Genomic DNA, 20586 nt, shown 5'->3' with positions numbered 1-20586 from the left:
TCACTGCTCAGGTTTTCTAAGTAGGGTGTCAAGATCTGCAAGTTCCTGCCCCAAATGGGCTCGAAATCTGTGCACACAGACAGTACCAAAGAGGGACCTTCTGGTCTAGGTCAGCAGCTGCTGTGTCTTCAGCTACTTCACACTCTCTTGTTCTCTGAGCAGAGTGATACAGCAACACGGAGCTGAGCTGCAGCACTCYGTTTTCGGGAGCTCTCTACCCTGCCCTTCTCTGGGGCTGCACATCACTCCCTGTCCARACTCCACCAGGGCTTCCTCGGGCACTGAGTCAGCACAGCAATTAGCAGCAGGAGGGCTCAAGAGGCTCCTGAGATCAGAACAACTTCCTTGGAAATATAACAGGTCCGTTTAAAATAGCGCATTAGCCACAGGACTTCAATGAATTTTGCCAATTCAAACCTGGTTTACTGGAAACAAGGAGAAACCTTCTTCAGCAAAGTGTCTTTGGGGTGTCCAAAACTTTTCAATAGCAGTCACTCTGAGGGCAGCTTGCCAAGAGGGCAAAGATTGTGTTTGACTGTTACATTTTAAGACAATTAGAATTATCCAGACCTTACTTTGGGACTTTTATCCCATATGGATCCTTAAGAGGGATCACTCAATGGCTGACTTCACCAGCAGAACTGGGAGAAGAAAAAAGAAAAGCCCGACACCCTCTGGAAGCAGTAGCTGATCAGCTTTACTCTCACCTTCACACATGTGCACAGCACATTGCCACTCTCCCGTGCTCCCGTCCGTGCACATGCCTCCCCCAGCTCTGCACGACAGCATCCAGCTCTTATCTTGCACAAAGTCATCCTGGTGGGTGGCAGGCAGGACGGGGAGCCAAGCAATCTGGTGTGAAACAGCTCAGTCAGTGGGACCTGGACGAGCGCTGGAGTCTCCTGACACTGCTCACCTGCTAGKGAGACTCTCCACACGTCAGTAGCATCCGTTTCTTCTGCACTGTCTGTACCGTCCTCCAGCCCTTAGCCATTTGTAGTACTATGCCCACTCAGAGCAGCTGCCCTGCACTCCTGAACCACTGCTTATCTCCTCCTGGTCTCCCCAAGACCTTGGATGCAGCTTTCCCTACAACTCAGCTAATAAATGCTCTCACCCACAGTCCACATCTTCAAAGACATACAAGAAGGGAAGCAAGCAGATGATGAGCTAGGCCTGAGCACATCCCTCATCTCACTGTCGGCAGGGGTTGCAGATCTSTAACCACATCAAATATCATGTGACCGTGTACTGCAAAACAATTGTTGCTGAACACATGGTGGGTAGTCCCATAGACCTCTAAGCCCCTTTTTATTCTCCTTGCATCTCATTCATACCTTCAGCTTGTTCAAGATTTCCCGAAGAACTCTAACTAAAGAATTAGAGCGAACAAAGTACAAGGTAAACTGCAAGATGTTTCAGTTTATTCAACACTTGTAAATTCTTTGGACTTCAAATCAGCTGAAGTTAGGATCCCATATGCAGCATAGTGTTYCTTCCCTGAATCAAGAGTGTGTTTTTTCTCTCTCTTCCCCTTGAGCAGCTGAAGGACATGATGCCAAAAAGAACAGCTCCCTGGGTCACATCAATTCAGCCTTTGCTGTCCACACTCCGTCACACAAGTCCTGGGCTCCCTTCCAGAGCGAACTAACTCCCTCCAAAGCGTGGCCCACGTATGTTTGTGGGGACAATCCACTCCGGGGAGCCCTCGCAGCAAGAATAAGGCTGCAGTGCTCAGCACTTCTCACTTCTCCAACCTCTCCAACACATTTTAGCAGCCCTCAGCAGGGTGCCTCAAAAGACTCACACTCATACACAGCTGTCATGAAAACACTACCCAAGGAGGCATTGCACAACCCTTAWATTATTTCAGGAACTTCCAAGACAGATAACAATATTATATTATGACCTAGAACAACTCTCTAAGGCCTAGAAGAAACATAAGGCTACGCAGCACTGATGCAGCCACTCTGGTGGTCACTCATGGTTTAGGAGATGGAGGCCACAAAGCTTACGGTCTGCATAAAATATATGCAAAGTTCAAAGTATGTTGTATATATTTATCTCCAAAGTCAACACACGATCACATCTAGTCTCTTCACTTCTGGGTGACACCAAAAAATCACTGTTGGGATAATATCTGTGCCTGGATTTTTTTCTCTCATAGGAATGCTAGGAGATCCAGTTCATTCACGCTCACAAACTACTCTGAAACCCTCAGATGGAAGGTGTTATAGATGGGAAATGTTTATCACTACTTCAATAATCAATTATTAAACTGTGGCCCATCCGTTTTGCATAACATATCAAGGTCAAAATGTTCACATATTTGATGGTCACAATAATGTCTTTCTTTCTTGCTCTCCTAGTCATCAAGTACTGGTAAATTTTCTTCTATTGCATCCTTTCTATCACTTCAACTTTTCAAAAAACAGGAGAAAGTCACAATAGGCTCCATCTCTAAATTACTTGGACACTGATCACATTCTTTATTGAATCAAAATATTGTAGCAGTGTTTTCAGTGACACATATAAGTCCTAAGACAACAAATCAACTTTCTTTGTCCCTACATATACAGGTTATAAATCAAATCCTATCATGTCTAACCCCCATCTTCTCTTTCTCTACACTGGTCATGCAACAAATGCAAAATACCTTTAGCACACACAGCTTTTCAATTCCAATTTATTTGCTCTTTGAAGGAGGAAGTGAAAAGCATCTCTACATTCACCATAAAAATCTAAAATCTTCCTAGAATAATCTAAACTTCTCCTTTTGGAGTCYTTCATAACCTCTCTTTCCCTTCTGTATAGACTGCAAGAGAAAACAACACAGTTCCAAGCAGTCAATCACACGCCAAGTTACCACTTGCATCGTGCACCATCACACACACATCCATCACACCCTATCTCAGCCGTCCCACACCCATTTCCACCCTGCCTCTCACGCCTGGAACACCCTCCTTGACTGTGTGTGCCGGCAGCCAGGTTTTCTCCATTCGACTCCCTCGGGAAAATTCGCTCTTTACACGAGGCCCACAAATGCTGAGCAGTGTCAGAGCGCTGCTGTCATCACATCATAAAACTCAAAGCACACACATGCTCCAAGTTAGCACCATCCTCCGGGTCCCAAAGTGCATGAGTGCCCCGGCTGGCTGTTGGGACTGTGACCTCCTGGCAGCAGTAGCAATGCTCTGTACAGCCACAMAAGTGCAGGTGTGGGTGTGAACACCTCATGCACATCTCCATACAGACTTATTTTCTATTTATTTCTATTTTCTACGGATGTATTTTCTATTCCTTGTTTTCTGCCTCTCTAATCATACCCCAGAGCATCTCTGCCTATAAAGAAAAAGCATTTAGACTTGGTTCCCCATGTTGCTTTTTTGTTTTAAATCTGGGATTAAGTATGGCAAGTTAAAAAAAGGTTACTTGAGAACAGAGACTAGTACCCAAACATTGACTGAAAAACTCCTGAACTCTAAGGGTATTCAAAGTTTCATGGTTTGGATTCATATCAAGGAAAATCAAATGTCAGTTAATTACTTTAACTCTTGTCTGGRTCGAATGTATTGAAAATGCTTCAGCAATATCGCTTAAAGTGAATTGTTATGACTATTTGAAATCACAAGAGAATCAACAGTACAAAATGAGTCTAGTCTGTTCACCACAATAATACAAGCTGTTCAGTGAGCAAAAGAACTAACAGCATCTGATTTCCTATGGATTTTAATGTCTTACAGCCCACTTCAGAAAAACCACTGTAAATCTGTCTTGTATACCCACTTGCGCGCTGTCAGAAATCTCTTCAGAAGCTGGTGTAGTGTTGCAGTTCACTACAAGAACTTGGTGTTTTTTGAGATTTTTACATTTCTGTAAAGCTGAACTGAAAATGAAAAATGGGTTCAAAAACTGTTGCAGGAAGAGGAAGGTCTGGCAGAGAAAACAAGTGACAGAAAATGCTGTTAACTAAAAATGATTTCCTTAGAAGGTCAGATTGAAATGCTGCCTACCACAACCTGATCAGAGTAAATATCCTCCAGTCTATTTCTGGTCTTTTGAACTYTCTGAAGTAAGAAACTGGGCTTATWGGTACCAGAACCAGCTTAACTGAAGTCTTTCCCTGACTGGGGTATGTTGGTGATGAACTGGATTTTCACAGAATCACAGAATGGTTAAGGTTGGAAGGGACCTCAGGAAATGATCTAGTCCAACCCCTCTGCTCCAGCAGGGCCACCTGGAGCGGGTGGCACAGGAAATTTTAGGTTAGATTTAGTAGAAATGTCTCTGAAACGCTCATTTATCACTTCAAACATGAGGTATACAGAAGAAACTCAAAGGACTAAAATACTAGTAGCTGCACTTATTGCAGAGGAGAGTGGATTATGCAATCCCCAATTTAACCAATATTGCCAATATAAAGACATCTAATACCTATCTCTCTGTTTCACTGAAATAAGTTAAAAAGCAGTCACACTTAGCACATGTCGTTACGGTACAAAAGAGCAGAACAAATACTACAACAGCCGCGCATACACATCAATGTTATATAGGATACCAACATGCTTTCACTAAGAAATTGCAAAGTCATATTAGTTAAAAAATATCTGATGAATTATGATTAGGAGCTGGCCAAGAAAAATGCATACTTCTTGCTAGAACTGTGCAAAAGCAAAAGTAAGTTTTGGACAGAAAACTTCAGTAAAAAAATTAAAATATGCAAACATTTTGACTACCTTGATTCTAGCTATTGTCTTGAATTAATAGAATTCAGAAATTTGAGGTCAAGGGGGATTTTTGTGATTAATTAGTCCAATGCTCTATACAAAGAAGCCACAAAACTCATACTTTACTAAGACATATCATTTACAAACTATTCAATCTTGATTTTAAAATTGTCAGTGGTAAGGAAACCACCACAACCTTTGTTAAGCTATCACAGGGGCTAATCACTCTCACTTTTGAAAATCTGYGATGGAATTTTGAACTTCAAATAGCAACCACTGGACCTTTTCATAACTTTGTCTGCCAGATTGTTAACAGTGTTTCAATGTTTTTTCCCCAATACAGACACTGTGTTCAGGTCAACTCTTCGCCTTTTCACGGGTAAGATAAACAAAGCAAGATTCCAGAACGTCTCACCGCAAGACGAAGTAGCCAACCCTTTGATCAAACCCTTACCATTTTATCAACAGACTTATGGACACCAAAAAAGAGCTCGGTAATGGAAAAGTGATGGTRTGAGCGCCAAATACAGAAGCGATATAACCTCTCTAGTATTCCTGGATATTAGTCTCTTGAAATACTCAACAGTTATATGAGTTCATTTGACCACAGAGACATGGCTTCCCAATATCACGCAGCCATGTTTAAGAAGCCGACCATTTTGTTCTCCAGAAGGTTTTGGATGCAGGAGATCACTCAGCATTATCTTTTTCAGGACCCTGATCCTTAAACACATGAGATCATTTTTTTTCCCCCCCAAGTTTTCAATAACTCAGAAAATCTCATGTTCAAGAGTTTGCCACTCCACCTTGGTAGGTAGATTAGCTATGGGATAGCATTTCACTTCAGTGAATTTGACAGCAAAATCATTGGATTTATGCTCTTAAATGAACAATTTTGGCCTGGTTATTATTATGAAACCATTTCTTCCTTTGTAGAGAGGTCTCACATATTTTCAATAGTATAATCGTATACTTAAGATACTGTCAGTTGTCACCTCTTTTTACTCTTTTGTTATTAAGATAATGTCACTCTGACTTTTCTAGACCTGGCCCCCCAAAGATTGGTCTTCATTACATATATTTTCCATAGAAAGTGGAATAAAATTCCACTGAAACAAAATACTATACTTATATTACATGGCTACCCAGCTGATAGCAGAATTTTCTCTACTGTGTTTTCCATACAAATGTGGAAGGGAGAACCCCTGTTAGATGTGTTCACTGATCACTTAGATATCATTTTCCAGCTTCCACACAAGTTTCAAGAAATCACTCATGTGCTGGGAAGTAAWCTACAATATTTAGTGCTGGATTTAGTACCAAATTCAGAAATATATTTGTCAATAGTATATCTGATATGTTTGATATATTTGATTCAAAACACATTTGATATGTGTTTTTCTTTTCTTTTTTTTTTYYTTTTTTTTTTCTGGAAATTTTGGATGATTAGTATCTTGAGGACATTCTTGCCTTGCCTACTTTCAGTTTGGGCTGAACTGCCGTCCACAGTATCTCATCCACCTCTCTTTTTATTTAAATTTAACCATCTGGATGTTTTAAAGACATCTCTCTCAGTTTACTAAGAGTTTACTTACTCTCCTAAGTGACCGCTATCAGCTGGAAATTTGTTACTCTCCTTTCTGCTATTTGTGCCCTMTTGATCCTGGCTTGCCTTCAGCCCTACTTTATGGTTCTGATACTGCTGTGAATTTTTCACCACAAACTTTTTTGGGGAGGACAGTTCCTCCTCTCTGAAAATGGAGCAGCAGAGCTTCCTCAATGTTGCTGGTGAGAACTCTTCCAATTCCCCAGTTTCCCAATGACTATATTTGTCCTTCCAGTTCAGAAATCCAGCACAGCCAACAATTTTCACCTCACGCACAGGAAGTCCTCCTGGCTACAGAATGGGAAAGAATATGGAACATCTGTTGGACGTCACAGCCACCACTTCATCACTGGCCATCCTAAAATCAAGTATAGGAATGGACAGAGAAAGGAAAGTCTGCCACTCTCTGACCAAATTCCTTAGGAAGTATTTCCTTTTATTGTTATTTGCTTGCTATTCACAAGTTCACCACTTTCACTTTTATTCTAGTGTTCTACTGCTCATACTTGAAACCCCGAGGATAATAAAAGGACCAATGATCACAGGCACATGGTGCTTTCAAAGATAAATAAAATAAAATAAAATAAAATAAAATAAAATAAAATAAAATAAAATAAAATAAAATAAAATAAAATAAAATAAATCATGTTCAGAAAAATAACCTTTATCAATCAATGAACTGGACACAAATACATCACATATTCATCTGCCTCTAAGACTAGACCACCCAAAAACTCATGCTTGGTGTTCAAAAGTCATACATGATTCACATTTATGTCTATCCTGCCAATCCCAGTGCTAGTCCAGACTAGGCATTTCCTTTAATTTATCCAAGTTGTTGACTTGTAAAGTGGCTAATTTAGTTGTCATGATGSTGAGAACAGTACCTGTAAGATGGTCACTGCTTCATCTTTTGGGTTGCCAGAAAGATGGTTATATAGGTACCCTGTAGTCTTGCATTATGGAAACACGGCCAATGTGTGTCCATCTCTGTACTGTTTGCACAGCTGCGGGCAGGTCTGCCTGCTCCAAATCTCAAAATTCTCTATCATAACAGATGTCTCCAGTCTCTGCAGACATATTCACAACATAACCTGTTTAACTTAAAGSTAAATTTAGGATATTTTGGAAACCCCGGGTAATTTGATTAAATGCTGGAAGCTTCAGGTATAGCACCTGGAACTTACCTTCTGATTTCTGCTATTTATATTTTTATGTTTTGCTTGAATTATACTCCTAGTTCTCTACATTTCTATAGAGTAAACTGTAAAAATCCTCCAAAGCAAATGCTTACAAATAAGAAAACACCCACATCTGACATTCTCAGTTACTCCCCAGGTCCCAAGCCCTAAGACTTGCAAGCAAAGCCCCACAAGTCACTACCTCTGGCGACAGTGCTGTTTAATTACATCTAATGCAAACTGCGTAACCCAGCATACGGSACAGGCACCAGAATCCAAATCTGCTCTGCACCAGCGTTTGCACAGGGTGCAGACCAGCAGGGACATCTTCACCCCGCTGCAGGCTCCGTTACAGGCAGTGTTGGCCACAGGGATGCCTGGAGTTCCCTCTCCGCACAGCCGTCCTCCATCCTTCATCACCACGTGGAAAGAGCCTGTGCAGTCTTGTCTATAGGATGCCTCTTATTCCCAGGTGAGGGACTTAAACTGTAGCCTTACGCTAAGGCTAAGGCAGATGTTGTGCACTTTTTAGCACTGAATTCACTTCAGGGCATTTCAACCAAGCTCCTYGGATAAGTTGTGGCTTATCTGCTTTGTGGGATAGGCTGCTCTGCACAGGCAGGCTGTGTTAAAGCCTCAGAGAAAAGAATCATTTAAGAATCGGTGAAATTTCATAACCACATCCATGTATCCTTCCAAATAGGCTTTTAAAATCACATCTTCAGCAAAAGCATCCAGCTTTCCCCACTCTCTCCTGACAGTACTTCTTCTGGGCCTCGCATATAGGAAAAGGGTGATAGGAAAAGTGATAACACAACAACCCCACAGTCCTCAGTTTATTTAGATCAGGGAGTTTCTTTCCCTCCCTTTGAAAAATAAATCACATTTGGAAGTACGATTACATGCTCAAACACAAGCTGCTAGTTCCATTTCTAACAGAGAAGAAATAGCTAGAGACTGACATAGCTTGGATCACCTCTTTTTTTTATACTCACCTGGAACCTACACAGTTAAAGAAAACCAAAACCAACCCCGTGTTTACTTTCCCCACAGCCCCACACCTGTGGGGAGGTCTGGGCCACTTCCACCTCTCAGGTGGTTAAACCTCACGTGGTCTTCAGGCCTCCCAGCTTCAGATTTCCAGGCTATTTCCCATTCCAGAATGCACCATCCCCCTGCATACACCAAGCTGCCATTAGCTGCACTTATCTGCTCCCCCCGTACATATCCTCTGTGTCACTGTCAGCACGTTCAATAGGAAAATTCATCCAGCATGTTGCTGCTGCAAATCAACATCTGGGACACAAATCCTATTGGAACAAACTTCCAGGCATTTAAATAACTTCATTTTTCTCCATGTCTTTTAATATCTACAATATTTCAGCTTGCTGCTGTGAATAAGATACATCTATAATGCACAGGTGAATAAACAGAGATGTAATTTTTTCTCCCTTTGATGGTGTGTTTACTTTGCCTGTATTGAAAGTTATAACTTTTCCAAGCACTGAAAACTACAGGGATCCAAAGCAGAGGTATTCCAACAAAAACACAGCTCCAAATCCAGATCCACCCAAACTGCTTAAGACAAAACACTACTGGACACATTAAAAGTAGAGGTGAAGATCCTAAACATTCTTCTTAAAGAACAGCAACACGCAAGCAGACTTTAGTTATGATACAGGATACTCCACTTATCCATTACATACAATTACTGAATGATTCCCAAATAATTAGAAAAGTAAAAGGAGTAGTTAGAGAAAGGGTTCAAGCCTTTTTTTTTCACTTCCTGAAAGACTAAATCCAATCTACTTTGCAAGTCATAGTTACTATCATATTTTTATTGTACAATAGGAGCTGGCATGTAAAGAAAATGCCATACACAAATAAATACTTGACTGTGGATTGCAAATCTATAATAGTGAAAAATATGTTTTATTTCTGCAGTTTTTACAGCAGTGAACATAGTGCTTGGTGTTTCAAAAATACCAAACTCCTGAAATGTTGACCAGGATGTTAATGTAGCTTTTTGCCTTAAAAAAAAAAAAAAAAAAAAAAAAAAAAAGTCTCCTCTAGGAGTACATCAGGATTAGATGGTTGGGAAGAGGTTGGCAAGATTTGATGATTTCAGATATAAAGAGCTGAGTAGGAGACCTGAAAAAAGCAAGTAATGTTACATTCACAACATCATAAATTTTGGCAGAAGAAACATACAGGTTGCACTAAGCAACAAGCAAGTAACTACTTGCAGAGCTTCTGTGGGAGYCTGCAAATAGATTTGCTAGATGTACAGGTGTGTGTGATGAAGGCAACCTGGTTTCACGTTAGGCATTAGATTGGGAATGAAGCTTGGACCACACAAAGGTAAAACAGTATTGCAGGGCATTAGGTTGATTCTGCCCAGGCAGATATGACGAGTCTGTAGAGGCAAAGGTCTGGGTACTGTGCAAACTTAGCATTTCATTGACTCCGACACAGCTGCTGATCAAAATCAGCCAGGGATTATTTTTGTTGTAGGATACCCAAAAACAAGCTGTCGGGTTGAGTGTTTATGCTGAACCCATTCCAACTCTATACTGAAGCACTGGAAAGACAAAGGGAAGATACCTTTTCTCCCTTTTACATTTCCATAGAAAGCAAATCTGAAGCTACATGGAAGCTGTGTTTTTTCCAATAGACACTCAGTTTCAGTAAGTTCAGGACTCCAAGCTGAATCATAACCTACCTGAAAAAGCAGAGGAAGACATAGCCATTTCAAGAGCCAACTAGATAAGGTATCAGATAACCTGGTTTGATCTCACAGCTGACCCTGCTTGAGATGGAGTTTGCAGTAGGGACCAAAGGCCCTTTCATTCTGTATTATCGCTCTTTGATTCTACAACCTGTACTTCAAGTAATCATATCCTATTTCTTGCTTGAGAGCAAGAAGCTTAAGCTACACAAACTACTGCATAGTTCAAATGGAGGAGGAATTGAAGAAAAGGTAAAAAAAAGTGGAAGGGAATATTTTCTGCATTTCAGATGTGTTCAATATCACGGGAGATCCCAAAGCGGGAGATCCCAGAGAAGAAAATATGATGGTGTGAAATGGAAACAAGAGATCAGAAATATGTTGTAATTTAAAATAGGAAAGCATAAAAGAGCTTTAAAGCTAGAAGTATTAAAATTCTTCCCAGAACAGAAAAAAAAAAATCCTAAAGCTTAAAGAAGCAGGAGCAATGCAGCTCAGCAAAACACCAGCTGAATTTTAGAAAAGCATAAGACAACATGAGCCATTGGTTAGGAAGTCCCCCATAGAGACTCCTTTAAGTTCAAATGAGCAGAGAGAATGAACGGCAGCCAGGCAGGCTCCTGCCGTTTAGGACCTCCCCAAATGGACAAGCTATTCTGCCCAACTCTGAGACCSTAACAGGAGTTTCACAGAATCACAGGATGTTCAAGGTTGGAAGGGACCTCTAAAGATCATCCAGTCCAACCTTCCTGCTCCAGCAGGGACACCCAGAGCACGGGGCACAGGGCGGMATCCAGGTGGGCTTGGAAGACCTCCAGAGAAGGAGACTCCACAACCTCCCTGGGCAGCCTGTTCCAGGGCTCTGTCACCTTCACAGGAACAAGTTCCTTCTCACACAGAGATGGAACTGCCCATRTTTCAACTTATACCCATTATCCTTTGTATCATGTARGTATTAGCAAAACTTTCCTTCTAGAATTTCTTTAAATGAAATAATTCTAGCACATAGAGCATTATCTTAATTGTCCTTGTATTAGGCATTCAAAATTAGATTAACTTTTAAGACACAAAGCAGATAATTACTAACCAAAAATTAGAAGCTGACAAAGTATCTGTGATTCTTGGTCTGGCTCTATTTCTACAGCGCAAACAATACTTGGCATAGGCCAGAGCTCCAATTCTTTGAAACTCTGAAAGCATGAGTTTGTGAATCCTAAACCACTTATTGCTGTAATGCTGGGAGGAGTTAAAATTAATATATTTGAAAAAGATATTCCACTGGATGAATAACATCCCATAATTCCACAAATAAAAATAATAAACAAATAAATAAATAAAACATCACTTGTGCAAAAAATTTAAAATGCCATTAAAACACAGCTTAGTAGTGTCGTGAAAACACTGCTTAGAATGATGGAGAAGTAAATAGCAATAAATGCACTAATTTAGGGTTTCCCTCTACAGTTCATTCTTAATRACTATTAGAAAACTGAGGAAATCCCAAAGGCCTGGAGGACTGCCATTGTGTAAAGCAGGGAACTACAAACCAATTCACCTGACTTCAGTTTCAGGGAAAAAAAAAAGGATTGCTAAAATAAATGTTCTATCGACACAGAAATTTAGTCTAATGTACTTATGTACAAATGCATTCTAAGTATACACTTAGTAAGCATGGTTTTAAATCAAAATAAACTGCTGCTATGAGCACAGAATGGAGGAAATCTCTGCTGCTAAGCTGTACTTTCATTCTTCAAATCATCTTAGCAAAACATGGCATTTTAAAATCTCTCACTGCCAAATCTCAAAGTATATATGGKATTAAGAAAACATCAATGCTTACCAAAAAGTAAGCATTATATAAATACTTAATATAAATACATAATATAAAATCTTTCCAGCAGCAATCTGCAGATGAAAAAAGTTGGGGGGTAACAAGTCATCAGACGGAACTGTACCAGTAGACTCTACTGAGTGCGCACCAGTGCAAATCCTGACTAAACACAGTTGGCCAGGGAAAGGGAGGGAGGGATGGAGGCAAGAAAGTCTATCCCATTGATAATTAATTGAAGCTGAAGTTATGCTTGAAATAAAACTGGATACATAACACTGTGCAATTAAGCACTGGAACATGTTACCTGGAAGAGAAACAGGACAAGAAGGGCATGAGAAGAGGTCTGCACTGTCTTGAAAACCTTGTTAAGGAGACTACTTCTCTTCAGAAGATAGGCTTTGATGCGACTTCTGTGATAAGGTTTGGCTTTTGTCCATGGAGATGTTAAGCCGTCACTTCAGAATATGTGAACTGTGTATCTCTCTGTTTGGAGTATAAATGCAGCTTTTCAATAGTAATCCAGACTGTCCTCTACTGACTGGGATTTGGCCACATCACAAAACAATCTGAAAGCTTTATTTCCCTCAAGTCAATTTGAACCAGMAGATATGCTCCAAATGTTCATCTAACATGTTGCAACACAGAATCACAGAATGGCCGAGGTTGCAAGAGGACCTCAGGAGATCATCTAGTTCAACTCCACTGCTCAAACAGGATCACCTAAAGCACGTTGCCCAGGCCCATGGCCAAACAACTTTTGAATATCTCCAAGGATGGAGACTCCAAAACCTCTCTGGGAAGCCTGTTCCAGTTCTCTGTCACCCTCACAGTAGCAAGTAGCATAGACACAGACATGCAATGTGATTTGTCCGTTGGGATGGTCTCAGCAACTTTTGTTTAGTTAATGTCTTGCCTTTCCAAAGACTTTCRAAGTATTTTGTGGTTCCTTAGTCTCTGCTGAGGTCTGTGGCATATAGTTTAGTCCCCTTTGACAGTTTGTGTCAGTGATTTGTGCTAGTGCAAGTCTTTAGATTGCACTCAGGAGATCTCATGTACATGAGTTCACGATACAATTTTCAGAAAGGTAAATACTTGTTTGTAGTTCTCCAGCATACASGGAGGGCTTAGTACAGCCTTGGCTCAGCTACTCAGTCTGCTAATTCATATCATGATTACAACTCTCATTATTAGATTGACTTGAAGTAATTAACTAGRAGATCGAGAACATATTTTCCCACTGGAGAGAGATGATGTGAGTCCTCTGTAAAGATGGGCAAAAGCTGTTTTGGAATTTGACTGTTAGGAAAGCCTGAAAAGCAGTAGGGGAGTAAAGAAAAACCATGCCACAACTTGCTATAGCATAACACATGTAACTAGAGTCTCCTATAGATGCAAATACACATATGCATACATATTTCCTGCCAAAACCAGGCCTACAAAACTACTAAATAAATCATGACGTTGAAGGTGCTTGTATCTCCCTCAAAGGTTTTGTACTCATTCTAACCCCTGTTAAACCAGTTAGAGAACATGGCCTTCTTAATTAGAAAGGGATGTCAATAAAGAGAGCATTTAGATAACCAGTGCACTTTATTTCATCATTCTGTAAAAATATTAGCTAGAATATAAAGCACTTTTTGTCAGAAAATGGGTTTTGCAATGCCAAAATAATGACCAAGTATCCTTTTACTCCTTCAAGCAAGTATGATATGGAATACATGCAAGATAGTTAAGAAAATAACCTGTCTCAGAGAGAAGACTTTATAAAGTTTCTTTATTTTAAAGTTTTATTTTACACATTTTTTTCTTCAAAATACAATCACCTCCTGCCTCAGTATAGTACTATCAACACCTGCCTAAAAACTCATATTCTCAGCAACTAATATTACATCCATCCAGCTAAAGACAGGCAGCTCCCAATTTTAACTGTTATTTTACACTCACAAGTTTTCACTTTCATTACAAAGTAAAACCAGGATCTCCTTASAGCCAGGGTCCCGGAACCAGGCCCAGTGCTCCAATTCCCTAGGAGCAGGAAGGAGGCAGCACCCGCACGAGGGCAGAGGCATCGACGGCAGCTTCGGCCCTGTGCGCGCTGCWGCTGCCAGCGCCCCCGGAGCTGTGGGAAGTGGCTGTGACCTCCTGTCCCAGCACTGCTGCCTCCACAMCGGCCGTCCCAAGGTGCCGGTGACAGCACAGACTGCATGTGTTTGTAGTCAGCCCCTTTCCCCACGTGAGCAGAAGCACTTGCACTTTTGTCCACTCTGATCCTGAATTCAATGCACGCACAGTRATTAGGATAAGACTAACTTTGTGGCTATTATCCTTAAAAATAAAATCTTATTAATCTGAACACAAAATGAAACAGATGAGTATCTGATCAAGATAAAAGACATGRCACATGATTCAGAATCATCATGGAAAACGCAACAGAGATAATCACACGTGATCATCAGACTTACATACTTCACTGTAGCCAGAGAAAGGACTGGATCTTGGAAAGAGTTTCCCCTCTCTGAAAGCTCTCTGTGATTCACCTAACAGAAGGAATTGTCTGATGATGCAATGCAGCCTTGTCAGACTGGCATTCTGGCAAAAAGATAGAAAATACTCTGCAAAGAGGAAACTAAACAGTACTGAGGAGCAGGCTCTGTATAAAGGCACCTTCTTACACCCATTCTCTCCTCCAGCACTCCTCATATGCCACTGTTCCCTATGGAGCCATTAAACTCAGCATATAGCCCCTTACAATTACTATAACCATCTGATTGTTATAACCTCCCACTGCAGGTGTTCATTAACCACAGACTCAGTCGATGCCRAGTCTTCCTTCCTGGAGCACCAGGGCTGTGTGTGGAGTCCAGCTGGCGAGTCAGGGAGCCACCGTAAACGGGAAGAGTGTCCTGGAGCTGCTTAGGGCTGCTTAGGGCTGAACCACAGGAAAAGGACCACTTGCTCACAAGGTTTAGGAGATAGATACACAGGGTGTCACCTGCACCGTCAGGAGCAGAACCTGTGAAATGGCATCCAGGGCATGACAAAATCTAACAATAAAAACACCTACATGAACTAAAATCATTCATCCAGACCTGCTTCTGCACAGAGTGACCTATAAAATAGACCCTAAACAGCCACCTTATACATATCATTGTTCACTTCCTAAGTGCAGAACAGTATAAAAAAGCTGTAAATTTCCCAGTCTTGTTGATTTTCCTCTAATTTCAAAGCTGTCAAATTTTAATTACTTTTAATTACAACCTCACATGCCATATTTTGTCTGTAAGCAGATTTTTCTAATGAAATTTAGCTCCCTTACTCCAAATGGAAACCCTAACAGGTCTCTAACTTCATGATTACCAAGAACCATAACAACATAATTTTTTTTTGTATTTTAACTTTTTGTCTCCTTTTTTAAAGGATAGCTTACATATAAAAGTTAGAAAAAATCCCAGGTGCCAAAAATTCACAAATTCCTAAGCAGCAGGCAAGACACCCACACTTTCCACTGTAATCCTTGCTGAAAAACTGCCTCCCCTCTCTAAAATAAAGTTGAAAGAAATAAATATCTGGAAAATTGGCAAAAGGATGCACAAATGAATTACACTTTTTCTCCACRGCATTATAGCCACTGATACATCTGCACATGCTTCTAATGAAGCTCTGATAAAGCTGACTCAAAGAAACATTTACTCACCTGCAAAACGATCTAGTTACAGCAGCTCACTCAAAACTGGTCTGGTTATATGGCCCACAGCCATAAACTCTGCCTTACCAAAAACAATATAACACAAAATCACCTCAAATGAGGTGTCCTTCATATGTCCTTCATATGTCCTTCAAACAACAACTATCCTGCCAATTCTATAGCGAGAAGGAAGGGGTTGATTAGAAAGAACATATAAAAGATGAGTGAACTTTGTAAAATGACCATATTTGTACCACATTAATTATGTAATTATGTTTTGCACACAGTTTTTTAAGGTATTCTATTGCCTAAGTGTAAAATGCTTCACTTGAATGTAAACAATAACTCAAAATCTCTTGGTATAGAACAGTTCTCATTTGCAGTGATGTGCAGGAAAGGATAATGTCACTTCAGAGCAGATCTTGCGGGAGTGGCTGCTCCTGAGCTGGRCACCCAGGTGCTTCAGTCCCTTCCATAACACCAAGCAGCTAAAGAGGAGCTGCCGATGACTAGAACACTGGAAYACCTGCCCTATGAGCAAAGGCTGAGGGAGCTGGGCCTGCTCAGCCTGGAGAAGAGAAGGCTGAGGGACACCTGATCAGTGTGTATAAATACCTCAAGTGAGGCAGTGAGTAGGAGGGGGTGGCCTCTTTTCAGTGGTGGCCAGCAATAGGACTAGAGGAAACGGCCACAAACTGAAGCACCAAAAGTTCCACAGGAACGTAAGGAAAAAATTCCTAACAGGGAAAGTCACAAAGCCCTGGACTGGGCTGCCCAGGGAGGTTGTGGAATCTCCTTCTGGAGATCTTTAAAACCCGCTTGAGCAATCCTGTGCCACGTGCTCTACGTGACCCTGTGTGTGCAGGGGGCTTGGAGTAATGATCTCTAAAGGTCCCTTCCAAACTTAAGGATTCTGTGATTCTAGGAAGCAGGACCCTCTCCTCCGGCTCCTCCCACCCTACCTAGTGAGCTCCCAGGGCAGCCAAGACCTCTGTGTACCRGGAATACTCTGGAAAAGCAAGTGAGAGCCTCCCAGACTTCCCTGGAAGGAGCAGGCTACTAGGGAGCGCCTTTGCAGATCTCCACCTCAAAACCCCGATAAGTAGTAATTTTAAAAGAAATAAATACATAGAGGAGTATTTTAGAGCTAATTCAGTTTTTAATAGCATCCTTTAAACTTGATTTTGTTCTATATCTCTCTTTCTTGCTCAACAGCAGATAAGATATAAAATATAACCTTTCTGAATCAAAATCAGAAGAAATTATAACTAGTACTTTTTGAAAAAGAACTTTTTGAAATAAAATAGTATGTTGAGAAATACTAATTAAGAAGTTAATTATGATTTACTGCTTAACTTMCTGGCTTAAACTGGAGAATGTGTATTTATCAACGCATAGAAGCTCAGTGGGAAAAATAATTGCCACTTCCTTTTAAAAACTGTTTGAACTCTGCTTCCTAAGGAAACAGTTTTGCCAGCCTTAATTATAGATTCCTTCAACTATAACATTCATAGGTCTTAAATCCTTTACTTAGTTTTATTGCCAGTAATTAGGTTTCTTTCCAAAAGATGAAACTACTTTAAAATATTGATGATTTTATCCAGAAAATTAGATACTTTGATATTGCTAAATGATGATATCATCCTTCTCCTTCTCGCTATTCCCCAGTTTACTGAATCAATTTTGGAACAAAACACATATATTGTGTACAGATTTGTCCTAGACAAATGAACTTTAGGCCACTATTTACCACCTGCAATGCATCTTCTAAATGCATTTGGCAACAAAATTGCAGCCAGATCCCTTTTCACTAAAGAGTTTGTGTGAGCTAGCAGGATTACAGGCACCAAGAAAACAATTTATACAAAGAGTGGAAGTACTCCAAGCACTAAACTGAAACCCAAGTCTTCTTCGACCTTAAAAATATTCAGCAAAAACAAGTACATTTTGCATGCATGAATGAACATAAAAAGCATAAACCTTTACCCTCATATTTTGGTAACATATTTTGGTCATTACAGGTGCTGAAATTTGGGGATTGTTTGGGGATTATTTGCTACTATGACAATACTGCTTGATATACAGAATTAACAAAAAATTTACAGGTTAAACCATCTTGCTAAGCAGTACAGAGGGTGCATCATGCCTGGACCATGCATATTAGTGAGGATATAAGTCGACCAGTTACACTTGCTTTGCCTCCAAGTATCAGTGAAGGTATATGAACAAATACTTCACAGCATTGCAAGGCTGTAAAGCTGAACACAGATTCTGCAGTGTTATATCACTTAGAAAACAATCTTTGAGCTACAAGGTGCACCATCGTCCTTTCTACCTCAGCAAACTACTTGGAATACTACAACTATTTACTATTTTTGAGAATGTGAACATAAATATACCTTAACTAAACGTAAAACTTAATCATATCCCAAAGCAGAATAGTACTTACTGAGASAGAAGAGATTGGAGATTTCAGGACATCATGATTAAGATGAAAAGAAAGGCTTGTTTTAACTTTTGTATATCTACACAAATAAAATCAGTCCAAGTATGTTCTGTTCAGTTTCTCTTGTAATTCTGCACCAGAACATGGCTCAGAAGGGGTGTCAGATAAAGAGATGGTGGTTTTGGTGACAGTTCTCTTCACCATAAATAGCTGACCAGGCAGCAAGGAGTCCCTTGCTTGAAACAAGGTAGGCCCAAGTGTTGGACACTTCCAGTTAATGGTGATCAAGTATTTCTGTTCTCATTTCTTTTTAAACGAGAAAATGGATTCTTGTCATAGCTTCGTTCATACAGAAGCTATTGTTACGACTAGGGTTTGGTGCTGGGACAAGTTCAAGGTCTCTCTGGCATTAAACCAGCCTATAAGAAAAATCTTGGTACTATCACCACCCCCTTATTCTTTTCTTTTCCCTGCAGGGGAAGTGCCAGCCAAGTTCCTCTCTCATAGGGTCTTCCTGCAGCCCTTGAGCAAGCAGACAAGGACTCCTATGGAAAAGTTCACGTTCTTTGCTTGGGTACGGATTACACTGAGATGCTCAAATAGCTAAGGGCCCGAGTGTCCAATTAAATGTGTTCTGGARGGCAGAAGCAGCTGCATCAGCTTTTTGCCCAAGAAGACCACRAACTAGAGTGGCGCAAACCCATCTGGGAGCACCAAGGGTATACTGAAGAAATATCAACAAGGTTGAAAAGAGATTAGCAAGCATAGAATGGCTTTACAGAAAAAAAATAGGTACAGGGGAATATAGATGAGACAAGGTTCAAAAAGGATGGATTCAAAAAGTGAATCCATCATATTTGCAACATTTTGATGCTATTCCCCTTCGCTTATCAACGCTAGGTCAGGTTTGAGTTAAATAGTTTAGATCACTTCTTTGCTATATGAGATGCACGTTAACAATGAAAAGGACAAATATAGGCTAAAATTCAACAGAAAAACCCCTCTTTATGCTGAAATTCATGCTTAAGATTGAGCAACAAARTATTTAAAACCATTCTCACTATTTTCTCCTACCCTCCTCGCTGTTCCTTTTGCTTGGCTCTGCAAAGCCTGGTTGTTAGAGAGACTGAAAGCTATGAATTTGGATTCTGTACTTGGGGATTGCTTTTTTGCAGATATTTTAACTGTGTCATTCCCACTTCCATCAATCATGCTGTGTTCAGAAAGCTACGCTGCTTTGTGACTGTGRGATGTCAGGCTTGTGTGTGCATGTGTGTGTGTGCCTGATGCCAGGCCACTTCCTCATCCCTCAAGGAATGATTATTGGAGGTAGTGGTGTGCAGGAGGAGATCATACCACATAACAGAACTTCTGTGGGAAGGAGATGAGAATAAATACTGAGGTAAAGTTAGCAAAGAAATTGATTAATATTCTAGTTCACAGTGCTGGCTGGTTTCAAGTCCCTGACATCTCAGTTACAGGTARAGAACTGACAACTGATTACTTGTAAGCTCTGCACGCTATGAAATCCAATCAATTAAACAAAGTTTTATATTTCCTCTAGATTCTAGCAACCTGCAGCTCCCCGCTTACCTCCTGGATGATGCCAGCCCTGCACGCCCTTGGCACAGACCGGCTACTCAGATCCRTTTGGCAGGTGAGGTGTCTGGCTCAGCCCCTTTTCCCTGAAGGAAGTAGAAATAGCTGCCCAACCATCCAGCACCCATGAGGAGCTCTCTTCAACAAACAGCTGTGCAGGGAGGCATCTGCCGCCCCTGCAGCTTCCCTCGCTAAAACCCAACTGCTGCAGTTGTGTTCAGGTGGGGACGAAGGAAGAGTTTGCACAACTGCAATTGCTGTTTATCAGGGGAGGGAGGAGAGAGGAGTGAGGAGGTCACCTCCTCATTAATGAGTAAGTTGAAAAGGACCAGATCGAGGACCGACCCCTGGGGGACACCRCTAACTACAGGCCTCCAGCTGGACTCTGCACCACTGACTACCACCCTTTGTGCCCTGCCATCGAGCCAATTCCTAATCCTCCTCCCTGTCCACTCATCTATCCCACACCTTTGGAGCTTGCCCAGGAGGATGCTGTGAGGGACGGTGTCAAAAGCCTTGCTCAACTGTACTGGGTGCAGTTCTGGGCTCCCCAGTATAAGAGGGATGTGAARCTCCTAGARAGGGTCCAGCGGAGAGCAACAATGATGATTAAGGGACTGGAACATCTCTCGTATGAGGAAAGACTAAGTGAGCTGGGCCTGTTTTCTTTGGAGAAGAGAAGGTTGACAGGGGATCTGATTAGTAATATATAAATATCTGAAGAGTGAATGTAGGGAGGAAGGGGCCAAACTCTTCTCAGTGGTGGTCAGTGACAGGACAAGG

The sequence above is a fragment of the Nothoprocta perdicaria genome, unplaced genomic scaffold, assembly GCF_003342845.1.
Source record: "Nothoprocta perdicaria isolate Ctin4 unplaced genomic scaffold, notPer1 scaffold_122, whole genome shotgun sequence".
NCBI classification, from domain to species: domain Eukaryota; kingdom Metazoa; phylum Chordata; class Aves; order Tinamiformes; family Tinamidae; genus Nothoprocta; species Nothoprocta perdicaria.
The sequence above is the reverse complement of the archived record's forward strand: the minus strand, read 5'-3'. Positions refer to the sequence as shown.